This window comes from Limulus polyphemus, unplaced genomic scaffold (genome assembly GCF_000517525.1).
Source record: "Limulus polyphemus unplaced genomic scaffold, Limulus_polyphemus-2.1.2 Scaffold1267, whole genome shotgun sequence".
Classification (NCBI taxonomy): domain Eukaryota; kingdom Metazoa; phylum Arthropoda; class Merostomata; order Xiphosura; family Limulidae; genus Limulus; species Limulus polyphemus.
The window spans coordinates 51,144-64,599 of NW_013666877.1; the positions used below are offsets into that span (position 1 = coordinate 51,144).

The window sequence follows — 13,456 nt, forward strand, 5'->3', positions numbered from 1 at the left end:
ATTTTTAAATTGAGTGATGTCTAAATAATAAACCATGAAATCAGTCAAATAGCCCCCCCCCCACAGTGATACAGTAGTATGTCTGCATACTTACAACCCGTGGTGAGCAGAACACAGATCGTCCATTGTGTAGCTCTGTGTTTAATTACAAACAAACAATCCATCAAACAGTTAAAAAAAAACGTACAAGGTAATATAAAGTAACTACTTAAGTTTTTTTTGTAAGGATTTAAATTAAGAATCGAAGTAACTCTAATATCGGTAGAAGATTTTCACAGAATTAAAATAATGAGCTGTTGAACTTCATTAATGATGTAGACATGAGATAGTTACAAGATCATATGATACAGCATTTTGTTAAAAGTCCCACGGTGCAAGAGCGGTAAATCTACGGATTTACAACGCTAAAATCGAGGGTTCGATTCCCCCGGTGGACACTGCAGACAGACCTTTAGCCTTTTGTTTGCTAAATTAAATACAGAAACTTACTATTTGATGTTGATTGTTTTGATGTCTAAGCTGCTCACAATTTTGTTCTACGATTTTTTCTTCTCATGACTATCCTTTTTTATCTTATTACTTCCTAATATTTGTTATTAGAATGCATTTTACATTTAAAAAAAAGGTTTAAGTATATCTACGGTTAAGTATTGCCTTTAGAAGAAGAGCCAGTTGAAATTTTTCCATTGTACTTTATTTTGTTGCACCTATACGAAGTGTAATCCTTGTTTGAATATACAAAATGGTTTATTTCATTTTTATTATTGTACTGCTAACTAACTGTATAATTGTATTTGCTTTCTAACTCGAATGGGCGGTAATCTGTACATTGTCCAGCTTCTCGAGGAGCAATCAAAACTCTTTGGACAAGAAGGGATCTCGTTTTAGATGAGTCAAATGCTTAACAGATAAAATAAGTAGATGGTGAAAATGCCAACTTTGATATCGTTTACTCTATTGATATGTGAAAAATATTACTTACCATTTTCAACTGAAAGAGTATATAAACACCTGACAAATCTACATGCTTTAAATGATATTTTTCTGTCACTTGTGGTATTAATTTTCAAAAGTAGTATAGCAAAACCGTTATCCAGTTTTCATTTAAAGACACACTGCTTGTAACAAAAACGTATTACAGTATATTTCAAACTTCAGTACCATACATCTCAACTACCGACCACACTGAATCGGGTTTACCTAAACCCAAAATTAAAAGAGTAACTTCTTGATAATTAGCACACTATATTAACCGAATGTGATTTGGGTCGGTCTAATAGACCGACCTCGTGTCGGAGAAGGAATGCTGTTTATAAATTTACTATACGTATCTACTCAAAAATATCAGATGTGTCGCAAACGTATTTTTTCTCAAGATATGTCTGTGAATTGCCGAAGTCAGTCTGACTCAGTCGCTGACAAGTTGAAGTGCAAGGTGATGTTCATGTGAAGAATAAAAATACTTTTGCCTATTGTACAGTTTGCATAACCTCTAGAATCTACAAAACGCATATCTAGTTTTTCAGGATCCTTGTATATTGTATCTGGTATTTAGTTTTCTCTACTGCCGCTAAATCAGAAATGTAGGGTAAGACGAATAGTTGATAAATCTGACATCGAATACATAATACCGTGTTCAATAGCACTCTAAAAGGTTCTGGCTTGTGCACTTTTACTGCTGCCCGTGCACACATTGGTAAGTGGTTTTAAAACTTGACACATATGGTTTACATTATGTATGTTAAAACTACTTAAAAACTTTCTGGCTGTTTTTATTAATATCATTGCGAGTGTGTTTGTTTATTGTATTTTAATTTATTTATACTGGAATCACATTTGAGGCTCAGTTGTTATTGAACCTGTTCATATGGGGTTTCAGCAGGCTTATATGGTTTTGTTGTTGTGAAGACAACACCATAACTGGTGACATTTCTCAACGATCATATTCTTTCCAAGACTTTCTTTTTCTCACATACGAGGCAAAATCCAAATGTTTCAGATCGACACACTCGTTGATTGTTTCAGATCGACACACTCGTGGATACAATAGAACACATTTCAACTTTTCTTCACAATTCTAACTAAATAACACTATTTTAGTTTGTTATCAGGCTACAATCTGTTATTGCTCAGCCAGTAAAACTTATAATGCTAAAAACCGGGTTTCGCTACTTGTGGTGGGCACAGCACATATAACCTATTGCTTAGATTTGTGCTTAACAACAAACAAACGAACAAACTTATCAAAGTAAGCTATCTACATAGATCACAACTAAAAATGTATGCATAATACTGAGCATAGCTAATCAAGTATAATATTCAAACTATGTTACAATGATTAGAATGTATTGTTTCATCAGTTTGGCACTCCTGCTGTTAACGATATTTTCGGCCCAAAACCCAATAGTATCTCACAAGGTTCGACCAGCAGACGAGACTTAGGTTAGTTTTAAATCCACATAATAAGCTAACAATTTTGGTGAAGATCCATCCATAGCCCTCGCAGTAGTTACATGGACATACAATAGACAACAGACAGTATTATTAGTAGTAGTATTAGTGAAGAGAATCCAAGTATTTCTTAACACTGTCTTAATTTATCATAAAATATTGGAAATAAATTAAACAAATAATACTTCTTGGTGAACAATAAGCGCAAAAAAAAGTACAAATACTCTACACACCCACAAACAAAAATACACCTGTCCATCGGAGTGATCATTTTGTTTGTTCCAGAATTTCGCGCAAGCCACACAACACTATTTCCTAATTTTGAACGGATCAAATAGTAAGATGTGACCGTCACTCTTGTAACGCTCCAACGGCTTCGATGTACGGAACGCGTCTTTGCAACAACGGGTCGTGAACCATTAATTTCGAGATTCACAGTCAGGGCACATTAACCACTAGGTCATTCTTGGCCCCTAGACGAGAAAGATATACAGGATTCAAATGTTTTTGCTGTTTTTGTTTTTAACGCAAAGCTACTCAGCGGTAAGTCTGTGGTCTTATGACGCTAAAAATGTGGTTTTGATACCTGTGGTGGACACAGCACAAATAGCCTATTTGTAGAATTGTGTTTATCAACAAACAAACAAAACAAATAAAGAAACAGATTATCTGCAATCGCTCGTGTTTAAAAGCAAAACATATATATAATGTAGGACTGAACAGAGCTTTTTAATAACACTCAACTTCTGACGTATCACACTTTTACGATGGTTTTATTACAACAGGCATCCGAATCAGAAACTACTTTCAAGTACCACAATAGCGTTTAGAAGTATTTACCTAACTGAACAAATAAACACGCGTATTTTAATTACCTTCACTTCTGGCTGCAGAGAGGCTCTCACCAAATGGAAAATTCATTTACAGGTGGCAGCTTTTGGCCATAAACATACATCGAAATGTAACAGGTCTGATTTGTAGTAGCTTGAGTTAAGCCAAGGAGTAAATGTAGATATGTTAAGCAAATGTTATGAAATGTTTAGGGCTGAAACGATGTCAGTAAATATATCAATTTATATAATTATTGATTTTATGCTGAAAGAGAGAGAGGGGGAGGGGGGTTGTGATTTTGTGGAATTTCGTGCAAAGCTATATGAAGGCTATCTACACTAGCTGTCCATAATTTTGAAGCTATAGACTAGAGGGAAGGCAGCTAGTCAATTACATCCACCACCAACCCTTGTGCCACTCTTTATTAACGACAAGTGGGATTGACCGTCACATAACACCATCACGGTTGAAAGATCAAGCATTTCTGGAGATAAGATTCGATCTGGCAACCCGCGGATAGCGAGTAGAGTATCCTAACCACCAGACCATGTCAGACCCTGACGGTGAAGTGTTACGTGTTGTTTTTTTTTACCTTTTAACTAAGTTTTATTAGCAAGTGATTCTTATGTACTAAATAAAGTAATACAATCACTGTTGTTTATGTAGTTTAACAAATTTTCTTCTTGAATTTTAAATTTAGTAATACACTTTTACCTAAACATATTTTGTGCGTTTAGAGCTCAAGTCAAAATCATTCAGTTACTAAAATATATAATAAAAGCTTGATCTATTGCTTCGGCGTAAAGTCGTTGTCTTCTACAAGCATTTGATAATCTTATTTACAGCTTTAGAGAAACTGAAATGAAGTCGTTGTCCTCTATAAGCATTTGAGAATCTTATTTACAGCTTTAGAGAAACTGAAGTGAAGTCTTTGTCTTCTATAAGCATTTGAGAATCTTATTTACAGATTTAGAGAAACTGAAGTGAAGTCGTTGTCCTCTATAAGCATTTGATAATCTTATTTACAGCTTTAGAGAAACTGAAGTGAAGTCGTTGTCCTCTATAAGCATTTAATAATCTTATTTATAGATTTAGAGAAACTGAAGTCAAGTCGTTGTCCTCTATAAGCATTTGATAATCTTATTTACAGATTTAGAGAAACTGAAGTAAAGTCGTTGTCTTCTATAAGCATTTGAGAATCTTATTTAGAGAAACTGGCTAGGGTTCAATGTGCTTGAAAACATGAACGATGAGAAACACCTTTTTTTTGTAATTTTGCTAAAGATATTATTTCGTAATTATCTAGTCACATAGGATCATCGTTCATGCACACTTTGGCTTTAGAAAAAAGCTCAAAGGTATGCAAGGCAAGCTTGGTTAGAAACTAACTGAAACAAGCGTGAGAAACTGCACTGAGTAAATCAAAACGATATATAACCTCATCTTTAATATATTTGTGTCCCCCGGTGGGTCAGCTTACAACGTTAAAATCTGGGGTTCCATTCTCCGCAGTGGATAGAGGCCAGATAGACTTTTGGGTAACTTTGCGCTAAAACAAACAAGCCAAACACTTATATATATTTTTGATTATAAAAACTGCAGCGCCATCTGTCTTAAATATGAATAAAGTACCCTTTGTTCATTCGTACAACATGCGTTTATTTGGAAATGTCAATTACACTACAATGTTTTTTTCTTTTTTTGCAGTTGAGTTAACTGATTCTGACGAGCTCCAGATTAGATACAATATTTTATTCCCTATATTTAAAAATCAATATTTCCTACAAAGTTTAAAACAGAATATGAAAGTTCTAGAATGTAAATTCCACAACCATCATATTATCTACAACGTTTTCCTGATTCACAATAAGGTCTTTACAGCCAGAATCAGTCTTAAGGTACAACATTCATCACTAAAGATTCAGAAGTTTGTCAAGAATGGAATACCCACAATAAACTGTAGCTTTCCTTTGCTGATTTATAGTTATTAAAACAGAAAAAAAAATAAGACAAACGCAAGTTTTATGATGTGTACATGAACACATTATGAGAATGTTAAATTTTTCCCCAAACGGCATTGTGTTAAAAATGTGTATCCATCTAAACTAAAATACCTTAAAATGAAAAGCCGTCCATTATTCTTTATTCTATTTGACATTTTTTGAATTCACAGAACCTCGTTCTTAATTCCCTCTTTTTTGCGACAGTTAAGCTAAGACTCTTCGCTGGAGATGTATGCATAATAAGACAGTGTTTTGTACACGATATAGTATTCATAAACTTTTCAATCTTCATCTGGACTGTTTCTCAAAGAGCATTCTCTACCAGCCATATGATGAGAACCATAAATAATGGTTAGTTGCTTACAATATTCAGTTTAGCTTGTTTTTAGATGAATGCAGTAGGACGAAATAATGGTTGCCTCCAAGGATGAGAAAAACTATAAATATTTCTCTATCTCGTTTTTTGTTGTTTTTTTTGTAAGTATGGAAGATGATAAAATACATTCTACAACAGAACAACTAATTCTGTGATTCTGTTGAATTTAGAACGATATTAAACAAAACTATTTTTGAGTAGATTAACAATAATACCAATTTTCTTTGTACTATATAATCTAAAGTGTTAATTCATGTTCATAAGATGTTTCATGTAACGTACAAATACCACTTATTTGCTCTCAGTTTAACTTGCATCTAAACTCGAGAACGTGAAAACAAAACAGTTTAAAAATCCTGGGCTCGATTCCCCGCAGTGAAAAAAACGCAGGTAGCCTATTGCGTGGCTTTTCGCTGAAACCTACAAACAAACAATAGTCATTACTCATTAAATATTTAATGAATCAGACGGGAAAAGCTGTTTATTCAGTAAATATCTAAGTTATTGTGAAGAAAGTAACACTAATCACAGGAGAAACTTAATGCTGTTTCTTAAAACGTCAGATTAAGTATCGTCAACGCTATCCTTATATTTACTTTTCAGGAAAACTATGTGAAGATAAAAGTATTGAATAAGACAGTATATTGAGAAACACCTAATGCGACCTTTATAAATATCTAAGTAGCTTATTTATCGCGGAGTCTTGACTGCTGCACTACTAAATAGAGATCGCCGATAGAAAGTGAATTAAAGCTTATTGTATTTGAAAGTATCATAGTTACTTACTTTCTGAATGTTAGAAAAATGTTAAGCTACCATATGACGCCTTTTGTCTCGAGGAAAACAACTTGTAAACGTTTATCATAATTTATAGTAAGCAGTTTAATATATTTATCTTAAAATATATACGAAGTTGGGCGTGGCTTAGTGGCTAGCGTACCTGGACTGGAATTCCAAGGGTTCGTGGATCGCATCCCGCTGCTGTATGGAGGGTGCACTTTAAGAGTAATGGTCAAATCCCGTGATAGTGAGTGCTGTTTACTAGCTTTTCCCCCCTCTCGTCTGTCATTAAAAATTAAACACGGCTACGCATAGATGGCACTTTGAGTAGCTTTGCGCAATATCTTTTGAAAAAGAAACAGAGAATTACTGTTGCCATAACAACTGCAGAAATGCGAGATATCCCATACACCCGGTCATTTCATTTAAATCGCATTCACCTTTCATTTATAATAGGATATCTTCTGGGTAAATGTGCATATTTTGGGTATTTTTTCTAGACTACTACTTTGAAGAAGCTTGGTTGAATCTATTTAATTATATTACAAATTTAAAGAAGCTGACACTATGTGGCGGTATACTCGCGCAGGATGTGCCTTTTATTTTGTTCTCAGCAAGTGATGAGTATACAAATGAAAACTACAATGGTGTAGTAGGGCTATAGCGGACCGGGACGCCGCTTCTGTACTTACTTTTTTGGAATTATAATAAATACACGTTTTTGTAAAGCAAACTTCAGTTGGAAATCAGTATTTTATAATATTGAACATGATTGTAATTGAAAATGTTAAAATCATTATATGTGTAAAATGATGAGAAAGAAAAAAAACTTTAGCCACTAAGCTATCTATCGCCGTCCCTAACTTTTCACCTACTGACCGAAGGAAAGACAGAAATCTAAAAATATATCTATACCACAGGGCCAACCCGTTCCACCCCAATAAATAAATCATGTACACACACACACACAAATAATAATTATGTTTTTTTTTATTGTGCGAAGATGCTATATACATAAAAAATAGATAATTTATCATTTACTCTTGCGTGACTCAAATATTAGCTTAATGGATAAGTAACTAATTATTTAAATAAACTAAATTTTTGAAATGCAGCCTACTTGTATGTATATACATAATTCAAAGGTTGGATAGGATTTAGTAGGCATTCAGACGTAAAAAGTTCACCACTACTTAACTGAAGAGAATCGTATGTGTGTGTGTTTTTTTTAATAGCAAAGTCACACCGAGAGGAATCGTATCTTTGATTTTAGCGTTTTAACTCCGAAGACTCACTGTTGTCCCACCGGAGGACTTGAAGACATTGTTTGTTTGTTATGGATTTCGCGCAAAGCTACACGAGGGCTATCTGCGCTAGCCTTTCCTTATTTTAAGCAGTGTAAGACTAGAGGGAAGGTAGCTAGTCATCACCACCCACCGCCAACTCTTGGGCTACTCTTTTACCAACGAATAGTGGGATTTCACACCAAACATGTTCGCCCTTTCAGCCGTGGGGGCGTTATAATGTGACGGTCTGGGGATTAGAACCCGCGACCCACAGATTGCGAGTCGAGTGCTATAACCACCTGGCCATGCCAGGCCTGTGGAGAGTGAGAAGGATATATATGTAAAGATTAATAAAATCCTTAAACCTTTGATTGAATGTTTAGAATGATTGGTGTGAAGAGCAAATAGAGTTCTGGTTCCAAATTTTTTGGGTCTTTCTCAAACCCATTCTTTTTTTAAGAACTGGTATTACATTGGATACCTTCCTATCATCAGGAATCTCCCGTGTCTAAAGTATGCAATTTTCGTCGCTACACGATTAACTAAAGGAAAAGCTACTGGCTAATTTAAGTTTATTCTGAATTTGACAAATTTGCATTTTCTTATTATATATAATACATGTTCTTTTTTTTTTTTACAGTTGCTACGTCACACGGAGAAATCGACACCGATCTAGCAGTGGATCAAGTGGTGGGAACTTTGTTCAATCGATTATTTCCAGAGTTCCCAGAGAAAACTCCCTATTTCCACAAAACTAGTCACCATGGGGATACTGCAAACATGAATGACGTGATGAATCCTGAAGAAATGATAGAAGACCGCCATGTACCAGAAGGGAAGACAAACAGCGCTGTGTGGTATGTTCATAAAGAACAAAGAAAAAGAGGCCCCGGCTGTATGAGAAAATGTATAGCGCAAGGCATCCTCCACCCTGTCCAATGCCATTCTTTGTGCTAATAGATAGATAGTTTCTTTCAGTAAAACAGGTAACGTATAAGTCACTGTTTATTTTAAGACAACTAACATTACACTTCAATAAACAAAAGATAATTCTCTGCTTGACTAAGGCTTTAGTGAACTCTCAGGTTCACGTCTAATATTTATATAATATATATGTTCATTAAATGAACAACTATCATATAAATTCAATATGTATGAAGTCAGACGCCATATTGCATTATTAATTATTTTCTATAGTTCCATCTAGAGGGCCCGGTGTAGTCTAGTGTTTAATGTTCCTGGATTGTGAATCCGAGTCTTCATGTAGTTTTTAGTGTTCCTGGATTGTGAATGCGAGTGTTCGTCTAGTGCTTAATGTTCTTGGATTGTGAATCCAAGTGTTCGTCTAGTGTTTAATGTTCCTGGATTGTGAATCCGAGTTTTCGTGTAGTTTTTAGTGTTCCTGGATTGTGAATCCGAGTCTTCGTGTAGTTTTTAGTGTTCCTGGATTGTGAATGCGAGTGTTCGTTTAGTCTTTAATGTTCTTGGATTGTGAATCCAAGTGTTCGTCTAGTGTTTAATGTTTCTGGATTGTGAATCCGAGTTTTCGTGTAGTTTTTAGTGTTCCTGGATTGTGAATCCGAGTTTTCGTGTAGTTTTTAGTGTTCCTGGATTGTGAATCCGAGTCTTCGTGTAGTTTTTAGTGTTCCTGGATTGTGAATGCGAGTGTTCGTCTAGTTCTTAATGTTCTTGGATTGTGAATCCAAGTGTTCGTCTAGTGTTTAATGTTCCTGGATTGTGAACCCGAGTTTTCGTGTAGTTTTTAGTGCTCCTGGATTGTGAACCCGAGTTTTCGCGTAGTTTTTAGTGTTCCTGGATTGTGAATCCGAGTGTTCTTGATTAGCGTCCTGTTGCCGCAAAATCTCGCTCCACACTTTGAACCCGTGGGTCCACTATAAGAGTAGCAGTTATATCCCATTATTCTATCAAACAAGGGCAGCTCAAGGGTTAACGACGGGCGCTACTGACTAGTTGCCTTCCCTCCAGTTTATTAGCTCAAAAATAGGAAGGCTAAGGGCAGATAGTCCTTGTATTACTGCGCAAAAACTTTACCTCCCTTTCCCAGAGGAAACAAACAAGCTATCTGGCCAGGCATGGCCAGGTGGTTAAGGCACTCGACTCGCAATCTGAGGGTCGCGGGTTTTCGAATCCCCGTCACACCAAACATGCTCGCCCATTCAGCCGTAGGGGCGTTATAATGTGACGGTCAATCCCACTATTCGATGGTAAAAGAGTAGACCAAGAGTTGGCGGTGGGTGGTGATGACTAGCTGCCTTCCCTCTAGTCTTACACTGCTAAATTAGGGACGGCTAGCGCAGATAGCCCTCGTGTAGCTTTGCGCGAAATTCAAAACAGACAAACAAGCAATCTAGCGTTTAAAAGTGCAAATATGCATTAGATAGTATTTCATTATGAATTTATGGATAAAAGAAACCTAAGTTAAAAAAAAAGTTACAATAATATTAATACCATAAAATCATAGTTAAATTTACATTATGACAAATGTTGCATTAGTAGAATTTTTATTAAAATTAGTGAATAAAATATTTTTCAATGGGCTTGGGGCATTGCTCAAATGTTCACGTTGAAAAAAAAAGGAAAACTTCTCAAAATTTTGTATTTTTTTTTTTTAGTATTACTTGACTAAGAATAAAGTTCACCAATCGAACTTAACATTAAGTAATCCATAAAACATTTGTTAATAATTACTTCATTCTTGAGTTTTAATTTTAATAATGCCTTGAATGCTAGACAGTGAGTATAGCAAGTGCTGGCCTTAGCAAACGTAAAATTCCAAGCAGCAGGGTAACCAGATCATACTAATAGATTTCCTACTAACAGGAGTTTGTTAGTTTGGAGGGATTATCCACGTACAACTTGGCAATGGAAATAATACTGTAAAAAAGGGTAACTTCAAATCTCACATTAAGTTAAACAAGCAAAGGATACAAATAGATGAACAAATATCAGGTGGAAACGAAACAATCTTCTACCAATAACATATTTTCTTAGTATCCTAAAATAATGGCTGACTTATCATAAATTATAACATTAACAAAACGTAACAATTCACTTTGATATATCATTGGTTAGTTGCATGGATATCACAAAGTAGCAGAGGGCACACGATATAAAATTTATTTCATATCTATTTTGCCGTTCATAAATTTTAAACTGTAGTTAAGATTGTTTAATGAATAGTTTCATGTTTTCAATTGTTCGATGTGTTCCCGACCTCTCACACCAGCACATAGTGTAAAATATTTCAGACAAGCAAAAGTACCCGTCCCCAGTGACGGGAAAAGTTTAAGTTAATCTATCAATTTAAATTATTTCATGGACTTTAAAAGGGTTAATTGTGTTACACTCTTGGTTTCACTTAGAGTCAAAGCTCTGAACTACTTATACCACTCACCATGAAAAGTAATTGTTGAACATTTTAGTCATGCTAAGAGCCACTCAACAATAACATACGGTACATCTACATTTTTATTGTTTAAGTTACGTCACAATTTGAAATGTGAATGATAGTGTTATTAATTCCTAACCATTGTAGAATATCCTGCTTGAAATAAAATTTGGCCTCAACATTATTCAAGCCTGTTCTCCCGTCATTTCAAAAGTGAATGTTAAGCTTTGCGTGCGTGCACAGCTTTTCAAGTTTACTAAGGAAAGTGGCCGCCGTAAACGGGAGAAAGACGAACGTAATTTCGAACACTGCGCAGCGTCTCACGCGATAGGCACGATTTTTTCTGTTCGGAGGTAAAGTTATGCATTTACTTTAAGTAATTTAAAATTACTGTTATCTTGCTGAGCGTTCAAGCTTAGGTTTACTTAAATGCGTGTCAAGTTTATAACATTTATTTGTTATCGATGAACAGTTGTGTCAAAAAAAGTATAAGTGCATTTGATTAATTTTTTGTTGCATAATTTCTTGTGTCGATTACAGTAGAAATTAAATTTATTTATTTGTTTATTCTGTAAACACAAGTCGGAGCCACCGCTGCGACAATAACGTGTCTTTAACATTTGAGTCCAGCTTCAAACCTTTTGTGTTCCATTCTGAGCTACCTACTTCTGTGCCACTAGCAGGTTTTATCAAACTTGAAGATACAAGTTACTACCAATGATTCAAGTGGGAGTGGGCCCACAGTCCTCCAGCTAAGAACATCGCTAAGGAGAGCCCCTCTGGTTATATGGAAGAAGGGGGTACAATATTATAGGATACCTGAAAGTTTGTGGAGGAACAACATTGAGAGCCATACGATTATACGCGAAAACTGGTTTTAGTCGGGCAAAATTAAAACTACGCCTAACTATCCACAATTAGGTGGATCTGGGAGCGATGGACGTGGCAAACCGTTACCTTGTCACGCAAAATCGTTCAAAGCGGTACTACTTAGGGCAAACTTTTTACCTTATCTCGCAAAAACGTTCAATGCCGTACTACTCAGAGCACAGCTTTTACCTTATCTCGCAAAATCGTTCAAAGCCGTACTACTCAGGGCAAACTTTTTACCTTGTCACGCAAAAATGTTCAAAGCCGTACTACTCAGGGCAAACTTTTTACCTTTTCACGCAAAATCGTTCAAAGCCGTACTACTCAGGTTGTCATCAAAACTGATAGTGACTTTTACGTCTCTAATAAACTTAATAAAATTGGTAATGGATTGTCGATTTTCTAAAGGTTTCTAAGAATAATGATACTAGGGGGCTAGGCACAGGGCGCTCCCGGCTCCGGAGTTCCATAAACAGATTTTATTAAATATACCATTATTTCAATAAGTCCAAGTCCTGCCTCTTCCAACTATTCGTTTAACACAAACTGATTGCCAAGCATTAAATCAAGTATTTCCATAAGTATTTTTTATCGTTAAAGACAGTAAAAAGTCCGTAGCTGTGTTTGAATCTAGCACTTACTTGGAAAGTCAGTGAGAAATCAGACTAGCAAAATCGGCTACAGATAGTCCATAAATATATTAAGCTTATCTAAAGACTGCTAATTTGAAATTTAACAAAGTCACACACACAAAAAAAATTAATAGATGTCTTTCATTTCTCAGATTCCACGGGAAAAACAACTGAAGGAATTGTCAACAGTCACCGAATACCTTGAAGATCCCCGTAAAAAGAAAATACAACAAAAAACAAAATTGTCAACATTGGATTAAGCCTGATATGTAGATATGTTATTGGTATAATTCGCTTATGAAATAGAGTTAACTACGAACGTGAGTTTTAAATTAAGTTAATATGATATTATTTTTCTCTTTGTTTTTTAGTATTGAAAGATGGTATAACGTAAACGACGCATATATATAACGTAATAAAAACCTGTATCACATTCCCCGACTTTGTCCAATTTCATTAGGGATCATAACTCAACTTTGAAAGAAAATGTAAAATAATTAAAATTCCAACAGCAGAAGTATCAATCGTGTTAACAAAATTTCAATTACAAATTCTTCTTGTCTCAATCACTTATGTAAATTTTCTACAAACACGACATTTTGTTGCCTTAAAATATAGAGCCCGGCATGGCCAGGTGGTTAGGGGGCGCTCGACTCGCAATTTGCGGGTCGCGGGTTCGAATCCCCATCACACCAAACATGCTCGCCCTTTCAGCCGTGGGGGCGTTATAATGTGACGGTCAATCCCACTATTCGTTGGTAAAAGAGTAGCCCAAGAGTTGGCGGTGGGTGGTGATGACTAGCTGCCTTCCCTCTAGT

The 13,456-nt window shown here is 35.5% G+C and overlaps 1 long non-coding RNA gene across 1 annotated transcript in view; it reads left to right on the top strand.

The window, feature by feature from the left end:
* LOC111086626 overlaps nucleotides 1–13,071 on the top strand; it is a 44,838-nt gene extending 31,767 nt beyond the window's left edge. Inside the window, exons 2-3 of the long non-coding RNA XR_002611360.1 lie at nucleotides 8,368–8,713; nucleotides 12,791–13,071. This is a non-coding gene — a long non-coding RNA (uncharacterized LOC111086626). The remainder of the gene's footprint in view (nucleotides 1–8,367; nucleotides 8,714–12,790) is intronic.
* Nucleotides 13,072–13,456: the final 385 nt, after the last annotated feature.